Source organism: Heptranchias perlo, unplaced genomic scaffold (genome assembly GCF_035084215.1).
Source record: "Heptranchias perlo isolate sHepPer1 unplaced genomic scaffold, sHepPer1.hap1 HAP1_SCAFFOLD_206, whole genome shotgun sequence".
Lineage (NCBI taxonomy): Eukaryota > Metazoa > Chordata > Chondrichthyes > Hexanchiformes > Hexanchidae > Heptranchias > Heptranchias perlo.
The window spans coordinates 406,245-415,225 of NW_027139220.1; positions in this window are offsets into that span (position 1 = coordinate 406,245).

The window sequence follows — 8,981 nt, forward strand, 5'->3', positions numbered from 1 at the left end:
CATTCAGCCCCTCGGACCTGTTCCACAGGAACAGGAGGAGGCCATTCAGTCCGATCATGACCGATCTGTACCTCACCCCGTTTCCCCCCCCTTCGCTCCAAACCCCGATCCCCGACCCAACAAAAATCTATCGATCTCAGTCCTGAAAGCTCCAATTGCCCCCCAGCATCCACAGCCTTTTTTGGGGGAGAGTTTTCCAGATTCCCACTCCCCTTTGTGTGAAGAAGTGCTTCCTGACATCACCCCTGAACGGCCCGGCTCTAATTTTAAGGTTCTGCCCCCTTGTTCTGGACTCTCCCTCAGCAGAGGGAATAGTTTCTCTCTGTCCCTTTCTCACCCTCTGCCTGTCTCTCTGGATATTCCTCTCTTCTCTTCCCCCACCACCCCATCCGCAATAAAGTGTAAACCAGGAGAATGAGAGAGGTGCGAGTTTGTGTGGTGTTAACCTGATCTATGTTAAAGTTGTAAATTTCAGTGGGACTGGAGCCTGTTTGGGAGTCTTGAGCAGTTTATAGCAGTGATCTGGAGTCTGACCCCACTCCCAGGGGAGACAGACTCTCTCTGCCAGCTATTTTTAGACCCAATCTTTCCATAAAAAGCTCCAGATTGTGGCGTTTTTTTTTCGTAATTGCGTCACCGACCTTTTTTTTCGTTAAACCCCCCCCGAGTAACTTTAGCTGTTTTTATAAACAAAAGGGAGCAGGTTGAGTCGGGGGCGGGCTATAAAAAGTCAGGAGGACTGAAGAGAAACAGGCTGAGCATTCTCAGAGGGTTCGCCGGCGGCTTGTGGGTGAGTACAGAGCCTGAGCTGTGGGACACTGGGCTGGGAGAGAGGGGCAGGGTCCAAAAACTGGGCTGGGAGTGAGGGACAGGGTCCAACAACTGGACTGGGAGAGAGGGACAGGGTCCATCAACTGGACTGGGAGAGAGGGACAGGGTCCAACAGCTGGACTGGGAGAGAGGGACAGGGTCCAACAGCTGGACTGGGAGAGAGGGACAGGGTCCAACAGCTGGACTGGGAGAGAGGAACAGGGTCCAACAACTGGACTGGGAGAGAGGAACAGGGTCCAAAAACTGGGCTGGGAGAGAGGGACAGGGTTCAACAGCTGGAGTGGGAGAGAGGGACAGGGTCCATCAACTGGGCTGGGAGAGAGGGGCAGGGTCCAAAAACTGGGCTGGGAGAGAGGGACAGGGTTCAACAACTGGACTGGGAGAGAGGGACAGGGTCCATCAACTGGACTGGGAGAGAGGGACAGGGTCCAAAAACTGGGCTGGGAGAGAGGGACAGGGTCCAACAACTGGACTGGGAGAGAGGGACAGGGTCCAACAGCTGGACTGGGAGAGAGGGACAGGGTCCAACAGCTGGACTGGGAGAGAGGGACAGGGTCCAACAGCTGGACTGGGAGAGAGGGACAGGGTCCAACAGCTGGACTGGGAGAGAGGAACAGGGTCCAACAACTGGACTGGGAGAGAGGAACAGGGTCCAACAACTGGGCTGGGAGAGAGGAACAGGGTCCAACAACTCGACTGGGAGAGAGGAACAGGGTCCAACAACTGGACTGGGAGAGAGGGACAGGGTCCAACAGCTGGACTGGGAGAGAGGAACAGGGTCCAACAACTGGACTGGAAGAGAGGAACAGGGTGCAACAACTGGAGTGGTAGAGAGGGACAGGGTCCAACAGCTGGACTGGAAGAGAGGGACAGGGTCCAACTGCTGGACTGGGAGAGAGGAACAGGGTCCAACAGCTGGACTGGGAGAGAGGAACAGGGTCCAACAACTGGACTGGAAGAGAGGAACAGGGTCCAACAGCTGGGCTGGGAGAGAGGAACAGGGTCCAACAACTGGACTGGAAGAGAGGAACAGGGTGCAACAACTGGAGTGGGAGAGAGGGACAGGGTCCAACAGCTGGACTGGAAGAGAGGGACAGGGTCCAACAGCTGGACTGGGAGAGAGGAACAGGGTCCAACTGCTGGACTGGGAGAGAGGAACAGGGTCCAACTGCTGGACTGGGAGAGAGGAACAGGGTCCAACAACTGGACTGGGAGGGAGGAACAGAGTCCAACAGCTGGATTTGGAGAGAGGAACAGGGACCAACAACTGGGCTGGGAGAGAGGAACAGAGTCCAACAGCTGGATTTGGAGAGAGGAACAGGGTCCAACAACTGGACTGGGAGAGAGGGACAGGGTCCAACAACTGGACTGGGAGAGAGGAACAGGGTCCAACAGCAGGAGTGGGAGAGAGGAACAGGGTCCAACAACTGGACTGGGAGAGAGGAACAGGGTCCAACAACTGGACTGGGAGAGAGGAACAGGGTCCAACAACTGGACTGGGAGAGAGGGACAGGGTCCAACAGCTGGACTGGGAGAGAGGGACAGGGTCCAACAACTGGACTGGAAGAGAGGAACAGGGTGCAACAACTGGAGTGGGAGAGAGGGACAGGGTCCAACAGCTGGACTGGAAGAGAGGGACAGGGTCCAACAACTGGACTGGGAGAGAGGAACAGGGTCCAACTACTGGACTGGGAGAGAGGAACAGGGTCCAACTGCTGGACTGGGAGAGAGGAACAGGGTCCAAAAACTGGACTGGGAGGGAGGAACAGGGTCCAACAGCTGGACTTGGAGAGAGGAACAGGGACCAACAATTGGGCTGGGAGAGAGAAACAGGGTCCAACAGCTGGACTTGGAGAGAGGAACAGGGTCCGACAGCTGGATTTGGAGAGAGGAACAGGGTCCAACAACTGGACTGGGAGAGAGGAACAGGGTCCAACAACTGGACTGGGAGAGAGGGACAGGGTCCAACAACTGGACTGGGAGAGAGGAACAGGGTCCAACAGCAGGAGTGGGAGAGAGGAACAGGGTCCAAAAGCTGGATTTGGAGAAAGGAACACGGTCCAACAACTGGACTGGGAGAGAGGGACAGGGTCCAACAGCAGGAGTCGGAGAGAGGAACATGGTCCAAAAGCTGGATTTGGAGAGAGGAACAGGGTCCAACAACTGGACTGGGAGAGAGGGACAGGGTCCAACAGTAGGAGTGGGAGAGAGGAACAGGGTCCAACAGCTGAAGTGGGAGAGAGGAACAGGGTCCAACAGCTGGACTGGGAGAGAGGAACAGGGTCCAACAGCTGGAGTGGGAGAGAGGAACAGGGTCCAACAGCTGGAGTAGGAGAGAGGAACAGGGTCCAAAAGCTGGACTGGGAGAGAGGAACAGGGTCCAACAGCTGGACTGGGGGAGAGGGACAGGGTGCAACAACTGGACTGGGAGAGAGGAACAGGGTCCAACAGCTGGACTGTGAGAGAGGAACAGGGTCCAACAACTGGAGTGGGAGAGAGGAACAGGGTCCAACAGCTGGACTGGGAGAGAGGAACAGGGTCCAACAACTGGACTGGGAGAGAGGAACAGGGTCCAACAGCTGGACTGGGAGAGAGGGACAGGGTCCAACAACTGGACTGGGAGAGAGGAACAGGGTCCAACAGCAGGAGTGGGAGAGAGGAACAGGGTCCAACAGCTGGGCTGGGAGAGAGGAACAGGGTCCAACAACTGGACTGGGAGAGAGGAACAGGGTCCAACAACTGGACTGGGAGAGAGGAACAGGGTCCAACTGCTGGACTTGGAGAGAGGAACAGGGTCCAACAACTGGACTGGGAGGGAGGAACAGGGTCCAACAGCTGGACTTGGAGAGAGGAACAGGGACCAACAACTGGGCTGGGAGAGAGGAACAGGGTCCAACAGCTGGACTTGGAGAGAGGAATAGGGTCCAACAGCTGGATTTGGAGAGAGGAACAGGGTCCAACAACTGGACTGGGAGAGAGGAACAGGGTCCAACAACTGGACTGGGAGAGAGGGACAGGGTCCAACAGCTGGACTGGGAGAGAGGGACAGGGTCCAACAGCTGGACTGGGAGAGAGGAACAGGGTCCAACAACTGGAGTGGGAGAGAGGGACAGGGTCCAACAGCTGGAGTGGGAGAGAGGAACAGGTTCCAACAACTGGACTGGGAGAGAGGAACAGGGTCCAACAACTGGACTGGGAACGAGGAACAGGGTCCAACAGCTGGACTTGGAGAGAGGAACAGGGTCCAACAACTGGGCTGGGAGAGAGGAACAGGGTCCAACAGCTGGGCTGGGAGAGAGGAACAGGGTCCAACAGCTGGGCTTGGAGAGAGGAACAGGGTCCAACAACTGGACTGGGAGAGAGGAACAGGGTCCAACAGCTGGACTGGGAGAGAGGGACAGGGTCCAACAGCTGGACTGGGAGAGAGGGACAGGGTCCAACAGCTGGACTGGGAGAGAGGAACAGGGTCCAACAACTGGACTGGAAGAGAGGAACAGGGTGCAACAACTGGAGTGGGAGAGAGGGACAGGGTCCAACAGCTGGGCTGGGAGAGAGGAACAGGGTCCAACAACTGGTCTGGGAGAGAGGAACAGGGTCCAACAACTGGACTGGGAGAGAGGGACAGGGTCCAACAGCTGGACTGGGAGAGAGGGACAGGGTCCAACAGCTGGACTGGGAGAGAGGAACAGGGTCCAACAACTGGACTGGAAGAGAGGAACAGGGTGCAACAACTGGAGTGGGAGAGAGGGACAGGGTCCAACAGCTGGACTGGAAGAGAGGGACAGGGTCCAACAACTGGACTGGGAGAGAGGAACAGGGTCCAACTACTGGACTGGGAGAGAGGAACAGGGTCCAACTGCTGGACTTGGAGAGAGGAACAGGGTCCAACAACTGGACTGGGAGGGAGGAACAGGGTCCAACAGCTGGACTTGGAGAGAGGAACAGGGACCAACAACTGGGCTGGGAGAGAGGAACAGGGTCCAACAACTGGACTTGGAGAGAGGAATAGGGTCCAACAGCTGGATTTGGAGAGAGGAACAGGGTCCAACAACTGGACTGGGAGAGAGGAACAGGGTCCAACAACTGGACTGGGAGAGAGGGACAGGGTCCAACAGCTGGACTGGGAGAGAGGGACAGGGTCCAACAGCTGGACTGGGAGAGAGGAACAGGTTCCAACAACTGGAGTGGGAGAGAGGAACAGGGTCCAACAGCTGGGCTGGGAGAGAGGAACAGGGTCCAACAACATGACTGGGAGAGAGGAACAGGGTCCAACAGCTGGGCTGGGAGAGAGGAACACGGTCCAACAACTGGATTGGGAGAGAGGGACAGGGTCCAACAGCTGGAGTGGGAGAGAGGAACAAAGTCCAACATCTGGACTGGGAGAGAGGAACAGGGTGCAATAACTGAAGTGGGAGAGAGGGACAGGGTCCAACAGCTGGACTGGGTGAGAGGGACAGGGTCCAACAACTGGACTGGGAGAGAGGAACAGGGTCCAACAACTGGACTGGGAGAGAGGAACAGGGTCCAGCAGCTGGACTTGGAGAGAGGAACAGGGTCCAACAGCTGGACTGGGAGAGAGGAACAGGGTCCAACAACTGGACTGTGAGAGAGGAACAGGGTGCAACAACTGGAGTGGGAGAGAGGAACAGGGTCCAACAACTGGACTGGGAGAGAGGGACAGGGTCCAACAGCTGGACTGGGAGAGAGGGACAGGGTCCAACAGCTGGACTGGGAGAGAGCAACAGGTTCCAACAACTGGAGTGGGAGAGAGGAACAGGGTCCAACAGCTGGGCTGGGAGAGAGGAACAGGGCCCAACAACATGACTGGGAGAGAGGAACAGGGTCCAACAGCTGGGCTGGGAGAGAGGAACACGGTCCAACAACTGGAGTGGGAGAGAGGGACAGGGTCCAACAGCTGGAGTGGGAGAGAGGAACAAAGTCCAACATCTGGACTGGGAGAGAGGAACTGGGTGCAACAACTGGAGTGGGAGAGAGGGACAGGGTCCAACAGCTGGACTGGGTGAGAGGGACAGGGTCCAACAACTGGACTGGGAGAGAGGAACAGGGTCCAGCAGCTGGACTTGGAGAGAGGAACAGGGTCCAACAACTGGACTGGGAAAGAGGAACAGGGTCCAACAGCTGGACTTGGAGAGAGGAACAGGGTCCAACAACTGGGCTGGGAGAGAGGAACAGGGTCCAACAACTGGACTGGGAGTGAGGGACAGGGTCCGACAGCTGGACTGGGAGAGAGGAACAGGGTCCAACAACTGGACTGTGAGAGAGGAACAGGGTGCAACAACTGGAGTGGGAGAGAGGGACAGGGTCCAACAGCTGGACTGGGAGAGAGGGACAGGGTCCAACAGCTGGACTGGGAGAGAGCAACAGGTTCCAACAACTGGAGTGGGAGAGAGGAACAGGGTCCAACAGCTGGGCTGGGAGAGAGGAACAGGGCCCAACAACATGACTGGGAGAGAGGAACAGGGTCCAACAGCTGGGCTGGGAGAGAGGAACACGGTCCAACAACTGGAGTGGGAGAGAGGGACAGGGTCCAACAGCTGGAGTGGGAGAGAGGAACAAAGTCCAACATCTGGACTGGGAGAGAGGAACTGGGTGCAACAACTGGAGTGGGAGAGAGGGACAGGGTCCAACAGCTGGACTGGGTGAGAGGGACAGGGTCCAACAACTGGACTGGGTGAGAGGGACAGGGTCCAGCAGCTGGACTTGGAGAGAGGAACAGGGTCCAACAACTGGACTGGGAAAGAGGAACAGGGTCCAACAGCTGGACTTGGAGAGAGGAACAGGGTCCAACAACTGGACTGGGAGTGAGGGACAGGGTCCGACAGCTGGACTGGGAGAGAGGAACAGGGTCCAACAGCTGGACTTGGAGAGAGGAACAGGGTCCAACAACTGGGCTGGGAGAGAGGAACAGGGTCCAACAACTGGACTGGGAGTGAGGGACAGGGTCCGACAGCTGGACTGGGAGAGAGGAACAGGGTCCAACAACTGGACTGTGAGAGAGGAACAGGGTGCAACAACTGGAGTGGGAGAGAGGGACAGGGTCCAACAACTGGACTTGGAGAGAGAAACAGGGTCCAACAACTGGACTGGGAGAGAGGAACAGAGTCCAACAGCTGGACTTGGAGAGAGGAACAGGGTCCAACAACTGGACTGGGAGAGAGGAACAGGGTCCAACAACTGGACTGGGAGAGAGGGATAGGGTCCAACAGCTGGGCTGGGAGAGAGGAACAGGGTCCAAAAGCTGGACTTGGAGATAGGAACAGGGTCCAACAACTGGACTGGGAGAGAGGAACAGGGCCCAACAGCTGGACTTGGAGAGAGGAACAGGGTCCAACAGCTAGACTTGGAGAGAGGAACAGGGTCCAACAACTGGACTGGGAGAGAGGAACGGGGTCCAACAACTGGACTGGGAGAGAGGGACAGGGTCCAACAGCTGGGCTGGGAGAGAGGAACAGGGGCCAAAAGCTGGACTTGGAGAGAGGAAAAGGGTCCAACAACTGGACTGGGAGAGAGGAACAGGGCCCAACAGCTGGACTTGGAGAGAGGAACAGGGTCCAACAACTGGACTGGGAAAGAGGAACAGGGTCCAACAGCTGAACTTGGAGAGAGGAACAGGGTCCAACAACTGGGCTGGGAGAGAGGAACAGGGTCCAACAACTGGAGTGGGAGAGAGGGACAGGGTCCAACAGCTGGACTTGGAGAGAGGGACAGGGACCAACAGCTAGACTGGGAGAGAGGGATAGGGTCCAACAGCTGGACTTGGAGAGAGGAACAGGGACCAACAACTGGGCTGGGAGAGAGGAACAGGGTCCAACAGCTGGAGTGGGAGAGATCAACAGGGTCCAACAACTGGACTGGGAGAGAGGAACAGGGTCCAACAGCTGGAGTGGGAGAGAGGAACAGGGTCCAACAGCTGGAGTGGGAGAGAGGAACAGGGTCCAAAAGCTGGACTGGGAGAGAGGAACAGGGTCCAACAGCTGGAGTGGGAGAGAGGAACAGGGTCCAACAGCTGGACTGGGTGAGAGGAACAGGGTCCAACAGCTGGACTGGGAGAGAGGAACAGGGTCCAACAGCTGGACTGGGAGAGAGGGACAGGGTCCAACAACTGGACTAGGAGAGAGGAACAGGGTCCAACAACTGGAGTGGGAGAGAGGAACTGGTTTCCAACAGCTGGACTGGGAGAGAGGAACAGGGTCCAACAACTGGACTGGGAGAGAGGAACATGGTCCAACAGCTGGGCTGGGAGAGAGGAACAGGGTCCAACAACATGACTGGGAGAGAGGAACAGGGTCCAACAGCTGGGCTGGGAGAGAGGAACAGGGTCCAACAACTGGAGTGGGAGAGAGGGACAGGGTCCAACAACTGGAGTGGGAGAGAGGGACAGGGTCCAACAACTGGACTGGGAACGAGGAACAGGGTCCAACAGCTGGACTTGGAGAGAGGAACAGGGTCCAACAACTGGGCTGGGAGAGAGGAACAGGGTCCAACAGCTGGGCTGGGAGAGAGGAACAGGGTCCAACAGCTGGACTTGGAGAGAGGAACAGGGTCCAACAACTGGACTGGGAGAGAGGAACAGGGTACAACAACTGGACTGAGAGAGAGGGACAGGGTCCAACAGCTGGGCTGGGAGAGAGTTACAGGGTCCAACAGCTGGACTTGGAGAGAGGAACAGGGTCCAACAACTGGACTGGGAAAGAGGAACAGGGTCCAACAACTGGACTTGGAGAGAGGGACTGGGTCCAACAGCTGGACTGGGAGAGAGGGACAGGGTCCAACAGCTGGACTGGGAGAGAGGGACAGGGTCCAACAGCTGGACTGGGAGAGAGGGACAGGGTCCAACAGCTGGAGTGGGAGTGAGGAACAGGGTCATTGAACTGGACTGGGAGAGAGGAACAGGGTCCAACAGCTGGAGTTGGAGAGAGGAACAGGGTCCAACAGCTGGACTGGGAGAGAGGAATTGGGTCCAACAGCTGGACTGGGAGAGAGGGACAGGGTCCAACAACTGGACTAGGAGAGAGGAACAGGGTCCAACAGCTGGACTGGGAGAGAGGAACAGGGTCCAACAACTGGAGTGGGAGAGAGGAACTGGTTTCCAACAGCTGGACTGGGAGAGAGGAACAGGGTCCAACAAC